Below are 24,627 nucleotides of genomic sequence, written 5' to 3'. Positions count from 1 at the left end.
TGTGAAAAGCTCATGTCATACTGTGCGCTCTCTTCTACATTATGCCGATTCACTATTACGTTATGCGAAGATGTGTATCCTCGGCCTTTATATGAGCATAACGTATTTTCCGCGTTCCGAAAGCACTAAAATTGGCGGGAGAGAAAACTGTCGTAGGAGAAATTCTCAGCGATTTTGGAATGGCATCTTTAATAAAAACTTTAAGCGACAAATGATTGACAACCTTGAAACGTACAAAGCCTTAACACTGCGACTGTGCATTAGAGTCACGTCGAAATTTAATGGCGTTTACTTTAATCTGATAATTAAATAAATCAAATATTATGAGTCGTGCAACATTTTTTTTTTTTAATTTTTTTTTTTTTTTTTTTTTGTTGATAAAAATCTTAAACGTCTGATCTTGATAAGAACATTGTCATAAAATTTCTAGCAGTCTTTAATTTTCCTTTTTTTTTAAAGTGAAAACACATCATATAACACATGTACACTGGTGTGTTGGGTTCGGGGGGGGGGGGGGCAGAAATCCCGCCCTACCATCTTAAGTGACCAAAATATACATAAAATTAATAAATTTATTGGTTTTACTTTGTAGGACATTGCATTAGTTTCACATTAAATTTAGCTGAATTAAGTTGAAAACTTTTTCTATGAAACTATAAAGCCTGAGAGCTTTCCTCCTTGGTCTCCAACCATTGGCGTCGGAAGCAAAGTGTTTGGGGGGGAGGCTAAGTGTAAGAATTTTTTTATACCTTCATAAAAAACCTGACAAGCAAAAAGAATAGGGGGGATGGGGGGTGGGGTAGGTTCGAACTTCACTATCATTTTTTTTTTCCAAACAACACCACTTTCCACATTATTTTAACCTAAACTACAACGTGTCTGTGGAAAGTAGGGGGGGGGGCTTAACCTATACGCAGCGATGTTCAATGTCTATACTAAGTCTATCTGAGGAAAAAAAAAGGGGGGGCTAAGCCCCCCTCAGCCCCCCGGTTCCGATGCCTATGCCAACCATATACCGTCTCCCTTCCTTGTTCAAGATTCCCATATCCGCCACTGATATGTGCCCATGCATGCTTACTACTTAAGGCATATTCAATTGATTTAGATGAGGGACTGGTAGATTTTTGTAATAGAATTCTGGCACTAGAATGGTTGAAAAAATTTCTAATTCCAGTGACGTAGCATCTTTTTTGAAAGGGGAGGTCAGCCAGGAAAAAAATATTAATTTGCCCGAAAAAACTTGACAATCCCCAAAAAATTATCCAAGCCCGAAAATCCTTTTTCGGGGAGGGGGGGGGGGTCAAACTTCAAACAGTCCTATTTTTTTTTCAGATATACTACATTGCCCTCAGTTGACTATACTTCAACAAAAAGTGGGGGTAGGGCTGTACTTTCAATGAACATTACTTTTTCTATAATAAAGTTATGTCTGGGAAAAGAGGGGGGGGGGGGCTGTTATACTTCCTAATCAATCAGGACCCCCCCCCCCCCCCCTCTTAACAGTCTTTAAAACACGGTCGTCAACATTTATTGTATACTAGATATACAGATTTGAGATAATGTAAATGTATTTTACATCAGGTAATGCACTTTTGGAATCAACATGATAAAGAGTTAACACAATATAAAGCTATTTTTAGATCACATAAGAAAGAGTTGACATAACGTTATAATACATCCACATCACGGTATGGAGTTTTGACATAATGTAATAAAGTGTTGATATAATATAAAGATATGTTCACATTATGTTATACACTTTTTACACCAAGTAATAAAGCACTGACATAAAGGTAAGATGTGTTCACCTCACATCATGATGCTCTTGCCGTAAAATAAAGGTAAATCCATATCACGTAATAATGCTTTGATACATGTATAATAGAAATATACACTCTCAAAAAGGAATGGATTTTTGACTTCATGTAATGATAAGTTTAATTATAAAACACAATTTACTTGACGTAATGCAATTTTGACCTCGCATATTAAAGAAATGAAAGGATGTAAAGAAACATTCATTTCACGTAATAGAGTTTTAACTCAATGTAAACACATTATCACTTCACATAATTAATTTTTTACTTCTAGTTATGAAATGTTGACATAATGAAAGGATGTATTTACTTCATGTAATGCAGCATTGGCATGATATTAAGATATTTATACATCATCTCATAAAAAACTGACATAACGTAAAGATATGTTCACATCACGTAATGATAAATTGACATAATAAATGCATAGTTGTATGCTATAAGGCAGTGATGTCTATATTCAGCTCCCGGGAATCTTATCAAAATAAGTGCATGATGTAGAAAAAGCGGATATTTAAGAAATGAATTTAATTTTTGAAGATTCATGATGTTATGAACTACGACAATTCACGCCGGCATATTTTATGAACTTTTTGATACCCCCTCGAACATGAAATTGTTGTATGTTACCGGTATTTACGTTCAAATAAAAAAAATCACCGATTTTAAAATTAATAAGCTAAGGTTTCTAAAGACGAATTGTCTGATTTTGGTGGTTTAAGTAATTTCCATGAAAAAATGTCTGATAGTAATACTTTTTAACTCTATTAAAAATATTGGTGATGGTCAAAATGTCGGACTACTGGGCTGTCGGGACTATCGGACCGTCGGACTACTGAGTTGTCAGACTTTTGGACCGTCGGAATACTAGGCTTGAACCGACCTTACAAGTAAAGACATCGAAAATCTCGTGGTTTTATGGGAAGGGGAGGAGGACTTGTGGAATATATCAAGCAGTAGCTACCACAAGAAAGATGCTAGAAGCAGAGCTGTAAGCTGAATTCAAGAATAGAATAGAGAGACGCGTAGACAGTTTACACATTCTAAACTTCTAATAATCTCTCTCGAACAAATTCTGGAATCATACAGTTTTACCAATCTGTTTCTTATTATAATCAAGCGTTTTATTTTTAAAAAATATATTTGTTTCACTCAAAATAAGTTGTTTCTTTGGAAATGCACTTTTATCATTTCTGAGCACAATTTGGTCCAAATCCAACAATGCGTACGATTAGTGTCTGATTGTTTCTGAATCTTCCTGATTTCTTTTAAAAATCTTCTGTTGTAGTAAGGTTACAGATTCTGGGTTACCAAATGCCGATCGGAGGCGGTCCAATATAGCATATACGGATCCTGTCGAATTTCTGGCCGGAATTTATGTCTTCCTTAGCTTGGCCCTATAAGAAGGATATGGAGATAACGAACAGTATTCAATATCAAAGTCCATAAAACAATACAAAATTGGAGCAGAGCAAACACGGACCTCCGAAACATCAGAGGTGGGATCAGGTGCCATGGAGGAGTGAGCATCCCCTGATGACCGATCACACCCGCCGTGTGCTCCTTGTCATGATCGGGAAGTAACGGAAAAATCCGTCGTCAATTCAGTGTACTGTAGATCACTTAATTTTCGCGACACCTTATTTTCGCGAGAATAGTCATTGACTCTTGATTAGCGAGACAAAATTTTCACGAATTGTGGTTATTGCTGTATATATCTTAAGGAATACTATTATACGCGAGAATTAAATTTTTGCGAGCACACTGTCTCGCGTTTTTACGCGAAAATAAAGTTCTCGCGAATAAATAGTGATTTACAGTTTAAATAATGGACTAACAATAAGTATGAAACTTTAATGATGACTTTAAACGAGACTGTTGATATTCTTGTTTCATCAACTTGCTTGTCAATAATTTACCTCGTGTTAGAAATTTTTCAAACGTAGAGCATGCTTTTGCGTATCGAATCAACTGAGATATATAGAATCCGTACGCAGGTGATGAAAGTATATTGCTGCATAGATAAGGAAAATTGACGATTGAAAAGTTAAAGTCATCACTTTTATCATAAAACGTGGTTGTTAGATTACCATTAACGTCTTTTTTAAGTAAAATATCCAAGTATGAAATAGATGTGCCAGACTCTGTGGTATCTTTTATCTCAAGCTCACTAGGATATATTGTATCGATGTAGGAATGGAACTGACCATTGTTAATTGACAATACGTCGTCGATATATCTAAATGTCGAGTTGAAGGCCACAGCAAGTGTTTTCTTCTTTTCACGCATTAGATTTTGCACAAATCCTGCTTCATATCAATATAAAAATAGGTCTGCTAATAATGGAGCGCAATTGGAACCCATGGGAATTCCAATAGATTGTTGGAATACCTGGTCTCCAAAAACCACATAGATATTGTGAATCAGAAACTTAAGCAGCTTTTTGATGTCAACTTCAGAGTACTTGTGTGTGCAACCAGAGTGTGTTTTAACACAATAATTTTGCAAATGACCAATGACCAGGTAAGTAAATTAACGAGTTCCATTTTTATTGAAAAAGCAGCTGTCAATGATATAAAAAAGCCTGGACTTTAATTTATCGTGGGGAATGGTTGTGTATAAAGTTGAAAAGTCGTAAGTTTTGAAGCTGTTGATTTTGGAAAATTTTTGTGATTTTAAATTGTCCAAAAGTTCTTTGAAATTTTTAGTATCCACATCTGATTTACACCACTTCTTGAATATATTTATATAATAGTATTGTGTTTTGCGTGCACTGTGTATAATATAGTATAGTTTTATAGAATAATAGTTGAGGGAAGGGGGCACAATTGCGAGAAACTATTTTAGAACAAAATATTTTGTTTATTATTTTCTTTATTGGTAAAATATTTGAAATTAAGTTTATATATATTATTATATTACAGTTAGGACGATAATGGCGTCTGTGGCTTAATCGTTAGCGCGTCGGACTGACAATCTCGGGGTCGTGAGTTCGCTCCGCGACGTGGGCGCTGTCGGGTTTTCTTCAGAAAATGAAGCCTTGCACTATTTCGGCATAGTATGCTTACGCTATATAAATCCTTAGAACACTGTGCGAGAATAGATGGGTATGGGTTATTTAAAAGTTAAAACATCTATCGGGCTATAAATACGGGTTGGTACGAGATTAAATTCATCATAAAGCCTTCGGGTTTCATTTTGACTCTGTGGAATATTAAGTGAGAATAGATCAGATCAACTTTTTGTGAATCTGTGTATGACCTTGCCGAAAATGCTATGTTAAGGTCATCAATCCAATCGTGAATAGAAATGTCAAATTTTGATTTTGACTGTATAGAAAATGTCTTAAGTTTATTTTCCTCGTTTCTGGGATAAAATTTTGTTTCCCAATAACAGTCTGTGAATGTCAGTTGATTTAGTTCACGAACACAGTGTTGCAACTGTTTTCCTCATGATTTAGACACAGGTTAACGTAACAATTGATTTGAACAGTGCTCTCAGTTGAATATCCCTACATGAACAGTAAAGGCGCCTTTAAACGGTAGTACAAGTCGTATACAAATTGTCGTATACAACTTCTGTAATATGTCACCTCCTACATGTACACACGGTAAAACAGGTTTTACATTCACTTTGTTATGAAAATAAAGAAAACGCCCTCATAATATCCGTTTCAATCGACATGGAGGCATGGGAAGAGGAAGGATCGGTAATAATGTTAATCTGCATCATTTTTCTTATGTCAGCACTGCATTTGAAGCAGCAAAGAAGGGAGAGGCCTTGGGTAAGGCAGTTGATCCGGCGGAGGGACAATCGAGGTGCATACCATGCACTTGTTGCAGAATTGAGAAATGAAGATCCATCTTTGCTGAGGAATTTCCTCCGCATGGATTTAACATCTTTCAATGATCTTCTGCAGTCTGTTTCGCCACTTATACATGTACAAAGGAGAGACGCTCTCATCAGAAATGCAATTTCTCCAGCGGAGAGACTTGCTTTAACACTGCGGTTTTTGGCCACTGGTAAAAACAAATTACATTTTGTACATTCTTTATACTAGTAGCTTGTATATACATACCGAGTAAATACTAGTAACAACTCGTCATTTGGTTGGGCTAGCCAACTAGTTTCAAACAATATATAATTTACATGTATATTTGTTTCAGGTGAAAGCTTTCGCTCTCTTGAGATCTGTTTCGCATTCCAGTGTCAACAGCATCTCAAATCATTCCCGAAACATGTGATACAATATATAATGCTTTGAGAGAAAATTGCATGAAGGTAAAAAAGAAAATGCTCTAGCACAAAGTACTTGAAAATCTACTCATGGTCTATGCATATTATCACAGTTATTGTCCAAGAAAGATTTTTGTGTGCAATATTTCAAAACCATGCACCCCCATTTTATTTAGATACAAAATATTTAGGTAATATGAGTATGTCAAAATGCACGATTATTATGTCTTAAATGTTGCAAGTAATGAATCTCTTTCTAAAAAATCTGACTTCAAGATTGTTAAAGACAGCATCTGACATCATTTGACAAAGATGCAACTAAATCATGTTGACGCGTTTATAAACATAAAATGCTTTCATAAAAATTCTAATTTAAAAATTTATCTTATGTATTTTGAACACATCTCTAGGTGGGACAAAGCTACTGATTTTTTCAATAATAAAGAAACTAAAACTGCTTTTATAATTATAAAGATATTATTTATAATCATCTCCTACATTTAGAATCTGAACCCTATAAAATGTTGATTTCCCGCAGAATTCGAATTCATTCTTTAAATATGTGTGTAGGTGTAAGATCTGGAAGTTGCAACAGGTTCTGCAGAACTTTCAACCTCCTGAACAAACGGGTTTCAAAGTGGTTTGTCCGTATACGTACACGTACGTGCATTGGCAGTTTCAGGCTTGAAATCTCTTTGGGCCTCATCTTTTTCCTGTGCATCAAAAATTATTTCCTGTAATTTAAGCTTTAGTTTCTTTTTAATTTGATTAGATTTAATTTTCTTTAGCTCGTTAGAAAAATATCTAGCGAAAACCAAATCTTCGCTGTCCATTCCTGAATTCTGTTGTGTGGCAGAGTTTGACCCCCTATTCCTGATAGTGCTCAAAACCTTGACGGCTTCAGATGGGTCCGTTTGATTGTCTTTTCTTTGTAGCAGATTGTTCCTTTTGAACGTCGCTTTCGTCATTTATTTCCTTCTCATCAGTTTGCTCCGAGATTTCAAGAGTAACCTAAAATAGAAAAACCAGAAGTCTCTGTCGAGACTGTAGCTCTACTGGTTTAATATACTTAATATACAAAGGAAGAGAAAAGTAGCAGTTGGGACTTGAAACTTTCAAACAGCAATAAATAGAAAAATGATCCTTGCCGCTCGTCAAAATAAAAACCGATGCACAAAATTATGTATCTTAGTATAGTCTACTTGTGTGCCAAGTTATATTGAAATCGGACCAAAACTGTAGGAGGAGTAGCATTTTTAAAGAATTTCACAGAAATTTCTATTTTTAGTAACCATGGCAACACCGTTCATCGAAATCAAAAACTGATGCACAGAAGCATGTATCTTAGTGTAGTCTACTTGTGTGCCAAGTTATTTTGAAATCAGAAAAACACTGTAGGAGGAGTAGCATTTTTTATGCATTTCAAATTTTTTTTTCTATTTTTAGTAACCACGACAACATCGTTTATCGAAATCAAAAACCGATAGACAGAATAATGTATCTTAATTGAGTCTACTGGTGTGCCTGGTAATATTGAAATCGGACCAAAACTGTAGGAGAAGTAGCATTTTGAAAAATTGTTTACAGACAGACAGACAGACGGACGACGGACGCATTACTATCGCATAAGCTCTTCTGGTCTCTGACCAGTAAGAGCTAAAAATATTTGTGAAGTATTTTATTTTGTAATATATACATTTGTCAACAATGGCCTATCTCCTGGACACTTCTGTGAGTCTTATGCGGAGAAGATGGATGCTGACTGGATAAAGAGGATGGGGCGGGCCAGATTACCAGAGAGAAAGAGAAGAGGAAGAGAGATCAACCTCAAAGGGAGAAAATGAAGCAATGGAAGGATTGTCCTATCAGTCTGCTTTGTCATTTTTCAGATACAGATTTTTTTTCACAATTATTATAGTATGTACAAGTTTGTGTAATATTATGATTTTTTTGTTGTTTTAGAAATAGGAGTTTCTGTAAATGATGAAAATATAGAAAGAATTCCTGAGCCTGTGCCAAAGCCCAACTTTTGCTCCTTAAAGCTGAAGCACTGCGTTCACTCAATGTTGTCATTTTAGATTTGGAAACCACTGGCCTGAGTAAATATTTTTCAATAATATTGATTTAAAATATTCTATGCAGTCAAATAAGATTGGACTACCATTTAAATTTGCATCCATATTTTTAGCTCTACTGGTCAGAGACCAGAAGAATTTCTGCGATAGTAATGCGTCCGTCCGTCCGTCTGTCAACAATTTTTCAAAATGCTACTCCTCCTACAGTTTTGGTCTGATTTCAATATAACTTGGCACACCAGTAGATAGCTGCAGATCTGTAGCGTTATGGTTTTATATATTTGTCTTTGACCATAACGCTACAGATCCCGTAGTGCAAAAAAGGTGCAATTTACGGTGCAATATTTTTTGCGCTCTTTTGGGGAGAATTTCTCCACTTTCTAGCTTTGGTCAATCAACTACCTTTCACTCCCTAATTCTAGACACATTCTGTAGCCAACATGTATAGTTTATCCACCTCCCAACCATTTATAGTTGTCTCTACAGGCAATAAACTCGCTGGATATGAATTTTCAGTAATCTAACAAATAATTTTAATCAAGCGAGTTTATCACTTGTAGAGACGACTATAAAGGGTTGGGAGATGGATAAAATATACAGATTAATTAAATAATGTGTATAGAATTAGGGGTTGAAAGGTAGTTGATTGAACGATGCTGGAAAGTGTAGAAATTCTCCTTAAAAGAGCGCAGAAAATATTGCGCCCTAAATTGCACCTTTTTTGCACTACAGGATCTGTAGCGTTATGGTCAAAGACAAATATATAAAACCATAACGCTACAGATCTGCAGCTAACCAGTAGACTACACTAAGATACATAATTCTGTGTATCGGTTTTTGATTTCGATGAACGTTGTTGCCGTGGTTACTAAAAATAGAAATTTCTGTGAAAATAATTCAAAATGCTACACCTCCTACAGTTTTGGTCTGATTTCAATATAACTTGGCACACAAGTAGACTACACTAAGATACATAATTCTGTATCACGTACTTCTTTCTGTAATAATTTTTTACCCATAGTGTAATAATAACACAAGGTATCTAACTCCATATTACACGGAGTACCCCCTCCCTTAGAATCGCGCTCATTTACACTTTCAGAGAAAACGCAGTGGCAAACTGTTTATACCTATTTTATCTACGATAATTTATCTACACAACCATATATGGCTTGCTTGTCTTTGTTTTCTTTAATCTCCGTAAACAGCGTCAAAACTCTACTCACCGAGTAGAAAGATCAAACTAAACCATAGAATGGTATGTTTTAATCTCGGGCAAAGAGAAAAATTAAAGAGTGCATGGGTTTAAAAATTCAATCCCAGATTTTAAATATTGCATTGAATAAATAAAATTTCATAGTGTCTTATTTTTCATAAAAACACTACGATGTTTTTTCGATGTAATTTTAGAAACAGATTTTTAGCCAATCAAATTCGAGGTCTAATTCTTTGCCCGAGACTGGAACATACCATTCTGTGGTTGAGTTTCACTTTCCACTCGGCGAGCAGAGTTTTGAAGCTGATTACGGAGATAAAAGAAAATAAAGACAAGCATGTCAGATATGGTTGTGTACATAAATTATCGTAGAAGACCTAGGTATAAACAGTTTAGCCCTGTATTTCCTCTGAAAGTGAAAATGAGCGCGATTCTAAGGGAGAGGGGTACTCGGTGTAAATCGGAGTTAGATACCTTGTGTTATTATCATACTATGGGTTAAAATTCATTCCCGAAACAAGTGCCTGTGTTCTGTATATCGGTTTTTGATTTCGATGAACGTGTTGCCGTTGTTACTAAAAATAGAAATTTCTGTGAAATACTTTCAAAATGCTTCTCCAAATACAGTTTGAGTCTGATTATACCCGTTAATTTGGCATGCAAGCAGACTACACTGAGATACATAATGTCAGTTTTTTGATTTTGATGATTTATGTTGCCATCGTAATTATACCCCCGCTCCGAAGGATAGGGGGTATACTGTTTTACCCTTGTGTGTCTGTCCGTCCGTCTAGCTGTCCGTCTATCCGTAACAAATTTTCGTCGCAGTTTTCTCAGCAACTACTCATCGTAGATGCTTGAAATTTTAAGGTAGGTCGCGGGTTTGCTTTTGTCATCAATTTTGGTACACAATTTCGACGATTCGAGCGGTTGCTTTGTGCACATTTGATTATGACGTCAATTACGTCACAAAGGCAACGTTACGTTGTTTCCCGTTTAGTTCTTTGCAAATGACTGTACGAATCAAGTAGATTAATACAAAGTGCATGTTATTGTACGTAAACATCGTACATATATATGTTTTATAATTAAACTTCAGTCTGAATTCTGATGCCATTATATATATGTAATATCTTAAGACTAATTAGATACAAAACGAAATGAAAGGAATAATTTATATTGTAAGTATAACTAAACTGGTAAAAGTCGATCAGAATAAATCAGGGTAAAAGTTATAGTATGCAGAAAAAAAGTTATCATAAATGAAAATTGCTCAGTGGAAAACTTGGGGGGTTGTATGTGCGCACGTTATTTGAAACTCAGGTGAACATGCGTATTGCATCATGACTGCCAATCAATGCCGGGGCGAAAATTTGCCGATACTTTTCAGGATGGAATCTATCCTCATCACTAAAAACGGGTTAAATTTAATTACATGCATTTTTATAGGTTTTTTAAAATTATCTTTATCATTATCATAATTGTTTGGTTGTTATGTATGTAAATATCGTGTTTTCGCCTTGTTTTGCTGGCTAATAAATTGTGAAATACATTTAGATATCAAATTTATACAAACACCTGTAAGACCTATAAGACACCGTAAACAATTTACAAGTATCATATATATTTTTTTATCAAAAAGCTCAAAGTGTAAAAGCTAAATGTAAGTGTTTTCCATTTTGCGTATTGAAATTTGATTCAGAGAATTCGAAATTAACAAATGCTTAAGAGTTAAGGTCGTATACTATAGCTTGCGACTAACATAGAAAGAACCTTGCAGGAACCCCCCCCCCCCCCCCCGTTTATTTTCTCAGTATCCGGATGTTTTTCTTACCGTTTTCGAAAAAACTGATCAATTTTTTGTTTTATGCCTGAAATCCTTTTGACCATGAATTTCCTAAAAATACAGGTACTATTTTATCGCTCGCGTTGTTGTCGCTGTACGTTAATTCTCATGCACGAGGAATGTTTATACCGTCCATTCTGACTTTGTGATCAGAGTATGAATTTCACAATACCACTGAAAATAAGTTGCCGGTCATCCTAATGTGTCTCCGCAATAAATTAAATGACGAATAAAATTAAATTTTGTATCTCTGCCACTTTTTTAAATCTTGTATGTTCCAAAGGTCGAGAAATTTTATACTCGTACTGTAAATGTGACTATGTTCAATAAATGACGTTGTAGATATAAATAACGCCATAAACGCAACATTCTAGCAGTATAAAAGAAAACTTTGAAACTATTTAGCAAAAAATCTAGCGATATCTTGACATTTTGAAATTCCTGACTAATTCGTTTACGTCTTTAAAAAGTTATCCAACCTTTTTAAAAGAAACTATTTTCACAAAATTGGCTTAAAACGTCATTTTCCCATACATTTCAATAGTAAAGCGTAAAAAAAGTACTAACAACAATACCGCGTTTACAGCAATATAGCATTAAAACTACGTAGGCAAATTTAATAAAAATTGCAGATGATATGCTGTGAATTCCAAGGAACATCATATCAAATTTGCAGGATATGTTTTCTCGTAAGAATTTTTCAGCAGTAAGCCCGCGACCTACCTTAAGACAATCTTCTCTGAGGCATGCCATACGGTGAGTTACATTTTTTTGTCAAATTCAATGTCAACTTCCTGTTTGTTTGTGCGTCTGTTCGTTTCATACATAACAAATTTGCGTATCAGTTTTCTCAGCAACTACTCATTGCAGATGCTTGAAATTTTAACACAATTTTCGCTGAGGCATGCGATACTGTTGGATACATTTTTGGTCAAATTCAATGTCAACTTCCTGTTTGTCTGTGAATCTGTCCATTTCATACATAACAAATTTTTCGTCGCAGTTTTCTCAGCAACCAATCATAGCAGATGCTTGAAATTTTAGTACACTCTTTATTGAGGCATGCCATATGGTGGGATTAATTTTGATATTAATCTGATGTCAATTTCATATTTTTCTGTGCATCTGTCCGTAATTGAACTTGTGTATATTAACAGGATAGTGTTTTTTCACATCAAAGCGGGGGTATTCCTAGTGAGCATTGGCTCACAGATTTCATGTTTAATAAATTGAAAATTCTGTAAAATTTTATCAAAGTTACTCCTACAGTTGAAGTCTTATTGCAATCTTGCCTCAAAAAGAGATTTAATCATAGATCATTATTCTGTTTATTGCTTTTGTAAAGTTTTAAGTCCCAACTGCTACTTTTCTCTTTCTTTATTATAAGTACAAACCAGTAGACCTACAGTCTCGACAGAGACTTCTGGTTTTCAGTTCAGCATGGCATTATGCCCCACATCACCCAGACTGCTGCTGAAAATAGGAATACAAAGGAGCAGTTCTCCAGATATGTGGCTCCAGACCTGCCCATTACACCAATGGCGGAAAAGGTCACCAATATAACCTGGAGTGGTGGAGTTCTATGTTATCGTGGTGAGCCAGTTGATGTTGTGAGCATAAAGTCGGCACTGGAGGATTTCTTGGAGTGGTTAGAGAAATTTCCCAGCGTAGAAATGGTAGCACACAATGTCCGAACATTCGATTTTTATGTATCATGCAGGGCATTTCATAGATGTGGTTTGCAAAAGAGATTTTGTCAAAAGTTGCAGCGTTATCTGACTCACTCTTTTCAGAGAAAAGTACCCTAAACTTGATAAGTATAAGCAAGAATTTCTGGCACAACATTTTTGTGGTCATGCTTACAATGCCCATAATGCTCTTGATGATTTTGTCATGCTAGATGAAATTATTCAACTGGACTTGTCTCTGTTTCAGACTTTAAAAAACATTCGTACGATACAGAATGCCAATTTATTCAAGAAGAATTTAATTCTTGTAAATCAAAAAACATAGCTTCGCTTCGCCCTCTTATTGGTGAAAATATAAGATATCTGTGAGCCAATGCTCACTAGTAATACCCCCGCTCTGATAATCACTATCATGTTAATATACACAAGTTCAATTACAGGCAGATACACAGAAAAATTTGAGGTTGACATCAGATTCATATCAAAATTAATCCCACCATATGGCATTTCTGAACAAAGATTGTACTAAAATTAAGCATCTGCTATGAATAGTTAATGAGAAAACTGCGACGAAAAATTCTTATGTATGAAACGGACAGACGCACCATATGGCATGCCTCAGAAAAGATTGTGTTAAAATTCAAGCATCTGCGATGAGAAGTTGCTGAGAAAACTGCGACGAAAATTGTTATATATGAAACGGACAGATGCACAGATAAACAGGAAGTTGACACTGGATTTGAACAAAAATGTATCCCTCCATATGGCATGCCGCAGAAAAGATTGTGTTAAAATTCAAGCATCTGCGATGAGAAGTTGCTGAGAAAACTGCGACGAAAATTGTTATATATGAAACGGACAGATGCACAGATAAACAGGAAGTTGACACTGGATTTGAACAAAAATGTATCCCTCCATATGGCATGCCTCAGAAAAGATTATGTTAAAATTTCAAGCATCTGCGATGAGTAGTTGCTGAGAAAACTGCGACGAAAATTTGTTATGTATGAAACGGACAGACGCACAGACAAACAGGAAGTTGACACCGGATTTGAACAAAAATGAGTCCCATCATATGGCATGCCTCAGAAAAGATAATGTTAAAATTTCAAGCATCTGCGATGAGTAGTTGCTGAGACAACTGCGACGAAAGTTTGTTATATATGAAACGGACAGGCGCACAGACAAAACAGGAAGTTGACATCGGATTTGAACAAAATGTATCCCATTATATGGCATGCCTCAGAGAATATTATGTTAAAATCTCAAGCATTTGCGATGGGTAGTTGCTGAGAAAACTGCGACGAAAATTTGTTACATATGAAACGGACAGACACGCAGACAAACAGGAAGTTGACATCGGATTTGAACAGAAATGTTTCCCACCGTATAGCATGCCTCAGATAAGATTGTGTGAAAATGTCAAGCATCTTCAATAAGAAGTTGCTGAGAAAACTGCGGCGAAAATTTTTTTACGGACAGACACACGGACACATAGACAGACAGACACACAAGGGTAAAACAGTATACCCCCCTCTCCTTCGGAGCGGGGGTATCATAATGAAATCCTGCACGGTAGAAAATGTTGCTGGATCAGGACTGAATCTGGGACACTTGAGACTGATATTGAATAGAAGTGTGTTTTTCATGAAAAATAGCTTAGGGAAGCCAATAGTCACATCAGACAAAAAGGGTTAGGAGAATGTATTCCAAAACTACAGTCCCTAAACCGTGCTACTACACCACTTGAACGGTACAGTTCGGTGCACGGAACGGTACGCTTTGTGAACGGAACGGTTCGTTTTATGAACGGTACGGTACGCTTTGTGCACGGAACGGTTAGCTTTGTGCACGGATCGGTACGCTTTGTGGACGGTACGTTTCGTTTCTTGCACGGAACGGTTCGTTTTGTGAACGATACGCTTTGGGAAACTGTATGCAAATGAAGTGGGCGGAGCCTTTTAGCTTTAATTCTTGATTGGCTGCTAAAAATTAATTCATTATAAATGACTTTTGAAGTACTTAATGCACGGATATAATTATATTTCCGCTATTAACAAATTCATTTCTCTGTTTCAATTTAAACATAAATTTACACTACAGCGGTGATGGAGGAAAAATTAAAAAAAAATTAAAAGGAAGAAAAAAACATCATCCCACCGATGTCTTTGGCATTATGTATAGATATGTATTAATATATATAGAACTCGTAAATATGTCCGTCCTTATTTTTTACGTATGCTGAACCTTCTTTTTAAAAAGGAAAAAAAATTAAATGAAATATTTTTTCACTTTAAAATAAAATTGTAACATAATTAAAAGGAATTAATATATACCGGGTATATACTTGTTCTATACATATAACGCTACGCACATATATAAATTATTTTTAATTGATTGATCTACAGAAATAAATATGACTATTCCTGCTTCATTTTATTCCTAGTAATTAGATATGTACATTGTTTTTTATTTCTAAAATTGTAGATCTATCGTTTAAACGTTTGCTTCAGAAGAGAAATATCAGTAAACAAAATAAATACGAAAATCTTCCAAAAACTTCCGAGCACTTTCTCGTAACAGAAAACATTCTTTTCACAGACAAGTATTTATGTTTTCAATAATCCTTTCAGTGTATTAAGTAATTATTTTAGTAAGTTTTTCTTAATTTTATTAAGTTAATCTATTCTTGTGAAGTCTGTAATTAAAACGATGTCGTGAATGAGAGAGAGAGAGAGAGGATAGAGAGAGATGCAACCCCTTAGTACATGTACATTATCTGAAAATAATCAATAATCCTTTCAGTGTATTAAGTAATTATTTTAATAAGTTTTTCTTAATTTTATTAAGTTAATCTATTCTTGTGAAGTCTGTAATTAAAACGATGTCATGAATGAGAGAGAGAGAGAGAGAGGATAGAGAGAGATGCAACCCCTTAATACATGTACATTATCTGAAAAAAAAAACAAACTTGTATTTATTCTCATTCTTCGTTTTATTAGCTCTACTGGTCAGAGACCAGAGGAGCTTATGCGATAGTAATGCGTCCGGCGTCCGTCCGTCTGTCTGTCTGTCTGTTCGTCTGTCTGTAAACAATTTCAAAATGCTACTCCTCCTACAGTTTTGGTCTAATTTCAATATAACTTGGCACACAAGTAGACTACACTAAGATACATAATTCTGTGTATCGGTTTTTGATTTCGATGAACGGTGTTGCCGTGGTTACTAAAAATAGAAATTTCTGTGAAATTCTTTCAAAAATGCTACTCCTCCTACAGTTTTGGTCTGATTTCAGTATTACTTGGCAAACAAGTAGAATACACTAAGATACATAATTCTGTATATCGGTTTTTGATTTTGATGAACGGTGTTGCCGTGGTTACTAAAAATAGAAATTTCTGTGAAATTCTTTCAAAACGCTACTCCTCCTACAGTTTTGGTTTGATTTCATTATAACTTGGCACACAAGTAGAATACACTAAGATACATAACTCTGTTTATCGGTTTTTGATTTCGATGAACGGTGTTGCCGTGGTTACTAAAAATAGAAATATCTGTAAAATTCTTTCAAAATGCTACTCCTCCTACAGTTTTGGTCTGATTTCAATATAACTTGGCACATAAGTAGAATACACTAAGATACATAATTCTGTGTATCGAATTTTAATTTTGATGAACGGTGTTGCCGTGGTTACTAAAAATAGAAATGTCTGTAAAATTGTTTCAAAATGCTACTCCTCCTACAGTTTTGGTCTGATTTCAGTATAACTTGGCACACAAGTAGACTACACTAAGAACATAAAGAGACTTTATCGACGATCATTATTCTATTTAGTTTCAAATCCCAGCTGCTTAAGTACTTTTCTCTTCCTTTGCTATAGGTTCAAACCAGTAGAGCTTCAGTCTCGACAGAGACTTCTGGTTTACATCGCCAAAGTCACAATTAATTAGTCTATGATGCTATTTAATCAACCCATTTACAACTATTAATTGTGCAATGAATAATCCGTTTTCTGTACATGCATGCTGCACGCATGAAATTCTCCTGCATCACCTGTCAATCAAAATGGCATGACGCTAGGTGACCCTGAAAGTCTGTTTACGCAGGAAGAATTTCTCCTGTGATTTGAAACATTCTTAGGGTCAGTTCATAGTTCACACCTGTTTAAAAAAAAATATTGGGTCACAGCCGGAGGGACGGGGGCGCCGTGTATTTAACAACCTTTCAAATTATTTAGTTCTGACCACATCAAGTGTATTTAATCACTCAACTGACACCAATGATTCGCCTATAGTAAAAATCTTAACAGAATAAATGTGAGAGTCTATTACGGTTCTTTTTTAAATTTTACTCTTGACAGTTTATATATGTTTTAAAATTCTTACAAAATAATTCATTAGTAAAATCACGCATCTGATGTGTACTACACATGAATGCATACTTACGACGAAAACGATCTTGTATCCGATTTAATGATTTAAATGAGCAAAATTAAAATCAAAAGTAGAGACAACCAGGGAATTAATTCATGAAAGCGTGTTCTATCTTAGTGGTATTATAGTCTATTGAACCTATTTTTATGTCAAATATAATTATAGGATTATGAAAAATGATCGTATACATGTAAACATTTAGAGAGGGGTTTTTCCCCGGGCACGAGCACGATTATATTGAAATTTGGGGCATCTTATAATATTAGTTTAAATATCTTTATAGTTAAATTACGAATATTTAAATACAACTAATATTTCGAAAGGAAATTGGTTTAATTTGCTAATATAAAGAAAATGAAAGACTTCAAAAGACGCGGACATTGTTCGAGGTCCACTGTGCCCCGTACGTGTTTTGCAGGAAAAACTCGTGGCCTGTACTGTACCTTTGACCACCAACACAACCAGTTGATCTCATTAATAGCAAATAAGGATTGGAATCGTCTCACACTCTGTCTAGTTGTTTTGAAGTTGTAGTTTGCTTCGAGTAGTTTCCTTATTTTTACAGTTGAAGGCCCAGACGCATGATACTTGATAATGGTGTTTCGAACAGGCAGACACAGCCTCCGTCCTCCTTTCACAGGCGCCGTAGCGAGAAATAAACCAGAATGACTTATTTGGTCATTACACGATTCAAAAATCATTGGGGGCGTGGTTTGCACAATTAACCAAAGAACGGTACGGTTCGTTTCCTGCACGGAACGGTACGCTTTGTGAACGGAACGCTTTGTGCACGGAACGGTTCGCTTTGTGGACGGTACGGTACGCTTTGTGAACGGAACGGTTCGCTTTGTGCACGGAACGGTATGCTTTGTTCACGGTACGGTACGCTTTCTGCACGGAACGGTACGGTTCGTTTCTGAGGTGTAGTAGCACGGTTTAGGGTCTGTATTTACATTTTTACCAAATGATGCCATTGTGCTATTATGTGTAAAATTGTATAATCAACGTCAAATAAAAAATGCCAAATATGGATGTGAAGATTTGATTGATTATTCTTGATTATGTGTAGAAGAAAATTCTTTTTATATAGAATATTTATCACACTTCTTTAATGATGATTTAATGAGTTTGTATAAGCCAGACGTCATAACTTTTACATGCTGAATGCCACCATTTAGTAGAAAAAGTATTTTAAAAAAAATGTATCGTCCGGGATCTCTTACATGTCAAACGAGAGATATACAACTACATGTACACCACGGAGTCGCATTGTATTATCGGTTATTATATGCAAACATCAGGTCACATACATGTATATATTCACGTTCGCTATTGTCAAATAATCTGTATTATAAGTAATAACTCTCCACATGCCCCTTCTGCTAACAAGAGGCCCACGGGCCTTCTAGGTCACCCGAGTATCGTGTAACAACTTTCAAACAAATAACTTTGGTTCGTGTTTTAAACAAGAGGCCATGAAATTTACAATTCATAATTTTGAAAGAGGCAACATTGCTTATCAGAATTATAGACTTAGCATGCTTACTCTGTTAATTAATACCCAGAGGTTGATCAGAGTAACAGAGAAAATGCACTTCCACTTTATAACCAGTTTTGAACCTCACCCCAAAGGAACCACGCACCCTGGGGCCATATATTTCAAAATTTCTGCAAATTTTATCATAAAATGGTTGATTAATACAAAAGAGCAGATTTCAAAGCATTAATTTATTTTCAGACTATGTACCCCCCCCCCGTTCCGACCCAGGGATGAGGGGGGGGGGGGGCATAAAAACAACCATTTTGCTAGATGCACCTTTCTTCATCATAAATATATATACATATACTTGGATCATTGGCATAAAACCCAGAAGCAAAGGAAAAGATTTTCAAAGAATTAATGTATTTTCACTATATAATCAATAGAGTCCCACCCTAACACCAGAAACCATGACCCTTGGGTCATAAAATTACAATATTGGAAGAGGCACTCTTGCTCATCATAACTAAGTACTTAGTTAGTTTATTTAATACCCAGAAGCAGAGAAGAAGATTTTCAAAGAATATTCACTTTATATTCAATAGAGCCCCACCCTAACACCAGAACCCCTGGCCCTGGGGCCATAAAATTAACAATTTATAGCCCCTCCCTAGCATTAGATCCCCTGACCCTGGGGCCATAAAATTCACAATTTTGGAAGAGACACTCTTGCTCATCATAACTATGTGCTTAGTTAGTTAATTTAATACCCAGAAGTGGAGAAGAAGATTTTCAAAGAATAAATGCATTTTTACTATATAAACAATAGAGCCCCACCCAAACACCAGAACCCCTGACTCTGGGCCATAAAATTCACAGTTTTAGAAGAGGCACTCTTGCTCATCATAACTATGTACTAAGTTAGTTTATTTAATACCCAGGAGCAGAGAAGAAGACTTTTAAAGAAATAATGCATTTTCGCTATATAATCTATATAGCCCCGCCTTAGCACTAGAACCCCTGACCCTGGGGCCATGAAATTCACAATTTTGGTAGAGGACTCAATGCTCAATACATTCAGGCCAACAGTTTTCCTGCTTGATGTCCAGGAGTAAAGGAGAAGTTTTTAAAGATTGCAATAATTTTAGTGGTTTGGCCCCACCCCCCAGGCCCCAGGGGGGCAGGGACCATGAAATTCACAATTTATGTTTCCCTTCACCCATAGATGCTGTATACCAAATTTGGTTGAAATTGGTTCCGTGGTTTCAGAGAAGAAGCTGAAAATGTTCAAATGTTAACACATGACGGACGACGACGGACGAAAACAGATAGCAATAGGTCACATGAGTTACTCAGGTTACCTAAAAATAGTGCCAAGCGACATTTAATACAATAAATACTTATAAAACAAAAACGCGGCGAGGCACTTTGAGAGGGATGAGAGAGGCCCAAGGGAGTTTTGGTATAAAATTTCGTTGCAAAAGCTCATGATCTTCTTGAAATGTCGCCCGGAAACGATAGTGTTACACACAGACAAAATGTATAAATTTACTACCTTGAACTCTGACTTCAAAATCAATAGGGGTCTTCCTAAGGCCACAGGTAGTTGTTATGCAAAATTTCATTGCGAAAGCTCATTTGGTTCTTGAGATATCGCGCAGAAACGAAAGTGTTACAACAGACAGAATTTATTTATTTATGACCTTGACCTTTGACCTCAAAATCAATTGGGTTCTTCTTTCGGCCATGCAAAATTTCATTGCGAAAGCTCAAAGGGTTCTTGAGATATCGTGCGGTAACGAAAGCGTTACAGAGAGACTAAGTGAAAGCGGGGGACAAGAAGAGATGTTTGTGAAACACATATGCCTGCCCCCTTCCCCCCAATTGGATTCTAAGTCCAAAAGGGCATAACTCTGTCGAAAATGGCGCGATTGTACCCAGAACAGAACTTAACCTAGAAATTCATATGATAAATCTGTATACTAAATTTCATTTCAGTATGTGCAACCTCTGCGAAGAAAGTGAATGGAAACTGCAAATAATAGGAATTTTTCTATGTTCAACGGGCATAAATCTGTCAAAAATGGCGCGATCATACCCAAAACAGAACTTGACCTAGATATTTATCTGATAAATCTGTATACTAAATTTCATTTCAGTATGTACAACCTCTGCGAAGAAAATGAACGGATACTGCAAATAATTTGAATTTTTTAAGTATAAGGGACACAACTGTCAAAAATGGCGCGATCGTACCCAAAACAGAAGTTGATCTAGATATTCATCTGATATATCTGTATACCAAATTTCATTTCAGCATGTGCAAAGGTTATGAAGTTAATGAACGGATACTAAGTGGACCGACAGGCAGCAGCAAAGCAATTATGCCCTCCATTGTCCTTATTATGCATGTTTTAAAATATCCCGATTAATTGTAGTTTGATGACAGCAGTCACAGGATTTGTTGACACTCTGCATGTGTTTAAAGAAGTCTTACCAAATCGCACTTACAAACTTTATGGAAGTCTTACCAAATTTCACTACTTACAAACTTCAAACTCTTGTCAGCCAGACAATGGGAAATTAAAGCCCACTCAGCTTTAGAGGATGTTGAAGTTTTTTTAAACTTTAGTATGGCACCACAAGATTTTTGAAGACCTTTTGTTAAAGAACAGTTTTGGAATTGATTTTGTGAAAGCCAGCAATCTCCAAAAGACCAAAAAAGAGGAACTTTTAATGACCTTAAAGGTTTTAAAAATCTTGTCTTTCTAAAAACTAGAATTGCGATGTCAGGTCTATCTTGTACACACTTGAAACTTGCTCGTAAAAGGGGGGAGTAGAAGGTATTCAACAAATTTTAGGTGAAAAGAATGATAATGTTATTGCAAGGGTAACGAAGAACAAGAACAACATCGAAAGAAATATTCACTCACTTTTAATTTTTGCTTTATTTTTACAGAGGTAGAGAATTGTGTAAGTATTATTTTATGTTTCTTTATGGCATATCACCTGCAGAAAAAAGTAAGTATTTGTAGTCATATGACAGCCTTTTTGTATTTTTGTACAATTCATATTTAATTCATAGCTTTTCATTTTTCTTTATCATTCATGTGTTGTTTTAATATAAAGTAGTGTGGCATGACTAAACCATGAGGCCAAACACTTCCTTCAATCTTCTGACAATTCCAAACCTTACCATGTTGTACGGCATGGGAGGCATTCTTGCAAAAAAAAAAAATAAACACCAATCTGGCACAGAAATTATTTATGATCACTCCATCAACAAATTTCAGTCATAGATTAAGAATATTGAAAACACCTTTAAAGAAGTTCCAACATCAACTGCCATCTGTTCTACCGTCCAATTTACAACTATTCCTCCTTACAGTTGCTCTCAGTAAGTTTTAGGATTAATAAATTGAAAAAGGAAAGTGACATCTTTGTAAATTCTCCTCAGATTAATGTATTATCCAACAGTAAACCATGGATGAAGATATCAAACTTATTAACACTACTACTATCTGTGAAATAAATACAAATTACAACAGTTCTCATAAACGATTGAATAAAATATTAAGAAGAATTCAATTAATAAAGGGGACGAAATGGGGAAGAAAAGATTCTCAAAATGGACTTATGAAATTTTTATGACAGGGTACATTTTGACAATTCTCTTCCTGATTTATGGTTTTCTAGAATATGTACTTCAGTTTTGGCCTTTTCACAACTTCATCCCATTCAAAATTGAACGACAAGGATATTTCTGAGGACAAGAAGGAAGGAAATGACACCTAGGATTTTAAAAGAAAAAAAATGCATTCAGATAATTTTCATGAGAGAGAGAGAGAGAGAAAATACACCATCGAAGGAAACGTCAAGAACCCAGTTTGTGCCTAGTGACGCAATGGATCAAGAACGCCTGGGATTCAATTTCCACAGAGACTGTTTGCCATTCTTTCAAGAATAGCGGCATTAGCAACAGTATGCACGGTAGTGAGGATGACATTCTGTACAGTAACTTCCTCAAGTCTGTGGCCGGCGACAATCCCACAGCCGAAAACAGTGACAATGATGATGACTTTTATGATGAAATTTCGCTATCTGAGCAAAAGAAGCATCTCCTCCATGAAACTTGTGCTGACAGTGACGATGAACTTCTTTCCTGTCCCGACAGTCGCCAGTGACTTCATGATGTGTATTGAATCATATTGACATAAAAAATTATAATTATATTCTATATCTATTGACGTGCTCTGTATGATTCCTTTTATTCTCATTTGTGGCTCAGTATTTATTGAATAAAATTATTTTTTACAAACATTATCCTTTTTTATTTAAAAAAAAAAAACCAAGTTAGAAAAAATACCGAGATCGGTTACAATACATACATGTACAAGACAAAGGAAATCACTCTAAAATCAAAACAATGTAGCTGTTTAGTTTGTTGAACAATGAAAATCATATCCCAAAATAATTTTTATAAAAAGGTGAATACATAACATATTGATATAAAATTTATTTGTTGGAAAAAATTCAATAAAATAAGTAAGTTCTCAAACAAAACCTTGGATAACAGGCAAGAACATTACAATATTGGTTTTCAAATTGGCACCTGATTCCGGCAAAAGGTGTACCGACTTATCAGTGGGTCAATAATAATAAAATTTTTACCAAATTGGAGAACTTATGACATCAAATAAAAAGATATGACAGTAGTCCACGAACTTTTCGAGCAACCCTCGTATAATAAAACTATTGGTACTGTGAGCAATGAGTTCACTAAATGATACCCCCGCCTCCCATAATGTCCATGTTTTGCTCTATATTGTTTTACGGTAACGTGTAAAGAAGAATAACTCGTACTTATCTAATGTTATTTAGAAGCCGCCATATCTCACGTCATAGGTAAGAATAAATTAGCAATGTCCATGCTTTGCCATGGTAAACCTAAAATACGTATCGGATCAAAAAGTAAAATAGGAGGTGCACAATGGCAATATGTAATACATGTAAATATTCTGTGAAAGTTTCATTAAATTTTACTCAGTGGTATAAGAGTTGCGGATAAGAGATCGATACCCCAAAGAGTAACAGACGGACGTACATACAGACGGACATACCGATTACAGTATACCCTCGCACTTTTCAAGCGGGGGGTATAATAAAAGTCATAAAAACAGTCGCATCAAAAATAATGTGTGGATCACCAGGGCCGGAAAATAAACGGCTTTCACATATGAAAATGAAAGAAAAAGTGAGCAAACTCTTATATAGCTGCAGAATTGTAGCTCTCTGCTTGAGAAAATTCGGACAGATTAAGCAGAGGGTTACAGATCCAAGCGCTGTAAAAACCTTCGATTTACGCCGACGATTTTTTGTCGTTATTCTAGGTATTTATTTCGTATAGTTTAAGCTTTCTCTGGCTTTTAGAATGGTATCCTATAATAATTCATATATTTAACTCTTATATTTGATACTTTGTTTACCTTTTAACGGTCTGAAACAGTCCTGTATGGTTTCATAATGTTGGATTAAAAGACGTCCGTAACCACAAACATTGAGAGGTAAGTAAATGGTCAGGAATTGAAGTTGAATGTCTGATTAATTATTAAATACCATTTAAAATTATTTTCAAAGCTGAGGAAAGTATAAAATACACGAAAAAATACCCAAATCGTCGGCGTAAATCGAAGGTTTTAACAACGCTTGGATCTGTAGCTCTCTGCTTTAACTGTCCGAATTTTCTCAAGCAGAGAGCTACAGTTCTGCAGCTAGCTCTTCTATCCCACGCTCCCCAAAAACTCAAAGTGCCGTATAAATAAAGGAATCGGAATT

General features: G+C 35.5%; 1 protein-coding gene and 1 pseudogene across 1 annotated transcript in view; both read left to right on the top strand.

The window, feature by feature from the left end:
- LOC134251903 (uncharacterized) overlaps window positions 1-24,627 on the top strand; it is a 280,050-nt gene that overhangs the window by 240,960 nt on the left and 14,463 nt on the right. The gene's annotated exons all lie outside the window — the stretch shown is intronic.
- On the top strand, window positions 7,805-13,247 carry LOC134251891 (uncharacterized; annotated as a pseudogene).

This window comes from Saccostrea cucullata, unplaced genomic scaffold, assembly GCF_032062105.1.
Source record: "Saccostrea cucullata isolate Sc308-1 unplaced genomic scaffold, CSIRO_AGI_Scuc_v1 ctg599, whole genome shotgun sequence".
Taxonomy (NCBI): Eukaryota; Metazoa; Mollusca; class Bivalvia; order Ostreida; family Ostreidae; genus Saccostrea; species Saccostrea cuccullata.
The sequence above is the reverse complement of the archived record's forward strand: the minus strand, read 5'-3'. Positions and strand labels throughout refer to the sequence as shown.